Raw genomic sequence first — 1,503 nt, 5'->3', positions numbered from 1 at the left:
TTTTAAAACATTAGAAAATATTATAGATCCTAGTCTGAACACTATGTGTAAATGTTACAATAAATGTATTAATAGAGCTGTTGTAATTATTATTTTCTTTTTTTTATTTTATTTTACAGAACAACAGTAAAATTACAATAACATTTATTAATGTCGATGGAGTTCTTGCTTTTTCTCAGCTTTTATTTTGGCGGAAACCCGCACGAAGACCTCAATGCTTCTTTTTGTTGACAAATGATTCTCATTACGAATTTGGGAAGACGTTTGTTGCACATATCGCATTGTCGCATGCCTTGTAAAAATTCATAAAAATGTTACTGAGCAGCTGACGAGCAACACAGTTTCAGCACAGATTTCCCTCGCGCTTTGGACTTTGAACCCTGCCGCCGCGAGCTCGTGCAATTCCTGCGTGTATTAGAAAACATAACATTCTGCAGTTTATTTAATTGTTTAAGGGCATTTCGCGATTTCAATCATCATACAGTAACCAGCAACAACCACCCCTTCCTCTTCTCATCGAAGACATGCGCTGCAGTACTAAACAGTCTCTCGCTGTCGGTGCTTGTAATGATTTTTGCGTCTTTCTCCGACAGCTTTAAATGCTTCCACACTGCTGACGTGTGCTGCATTAGCGCGCGCCTCTATTTGATCGCGTCACGTCTTTGTTCAGTACAATTTATTCGGTCTTTTCGCTTATTCTGACTTTTTTTGCTATTTTCGGCCGAATCATTTCAGTTGCTGAACATTCGGTGCATCCCTAATATAACTATTGTTTATTGATAGGTCATGTTATCTAACAAATGAAATCTTATTGTAAAGTGTTTTTAATACTACAGTTTCCATCTATTTCATATACACTTGACTTAAAATATATGTAATCTTATCTAAATTTATTATAAAAGCTGAGGTTTGTTATTTGCTGAAAAGTGATATTTTAGCCGGTGAATGATCTAATGTTGCATTTGGTCAGACTCTGTACATTGCTTTACTTAAGTATATTATATTTTGCTTTTACAGCTGCAGGTAGATCATGAAACACACCAGTAGGCCTGGGCGATAAAACAGTATCGATATTTATCGACGGTACTCACAGAACACATATTCAGCGCATTTTCTAGATGGACAAATACGACTGCTGCACTCACGTCTCACACAAGAGATGTAGCCATGTAAAGTTAAAACAGTTTAAACAAAACGCGTCACAAATTTGTGGAGGTTTATTCCGTTTCACTGCATCTCATATGGCAATCTGTGCAATCTGTGTGATGATTGATTCGGCTCTCTGTATTAAGCAATGCATAAATACATGATGCTGTTTTGTTCATGAGTTAATCTAGACGTAATGCACGTTTTTCTTTTTATAGACAGTTATTTCCTTTGCGTTGGCAATTTAATGCGCTGCATTATTTTAAGCCCTCCTGTGGCTTTGGGAGACAAGACAAAAGTTTAACCTATTTAATCTGCATATAAAACATTAGAAATTAGATATTTGTTTAATTTTAA

General features: G+C 35.8%; 1 protein-coding gene across 4 annotated transcripts in view; it reads right to left on the bottom strand.

Annotated features, from left to right (window-relative positions):
* The window catches only part of LOC107701250 (vitamin D3 receptor A-like), a 64,686-nt gene that overhangs the window by 50,053 nt on the left and 13,130 nt on the right, over positions 1–1,503 (bottom strand). The gene's annotated exons all lie outside the window — the stretch shown is intronic.

This window comes from Sinocyclocheilus anshuiensis, unplaced genomic scaffold, assembly GCF_001515605.1.
Source record: "Sinocyclocheilus anshuiensis isolate Anshui unplaced genomic scaffold, SAMN03320099.WGS_v1.1 scaffold1514, whole genome shotgun sequence".
Lineage (NCBI taxonomy): Eukaryota > Metazoa > Chordata > Actinopteri > Cypriniformes > Cyprinidae > Sinocyclocheilus > Sinocyclocheilus anshuiensis.
The sequence above is the reverse complement of the archived record's forward strand: the minus strand, read 5'-3'. Positions and strand labels throughout refer to the sequence as shown.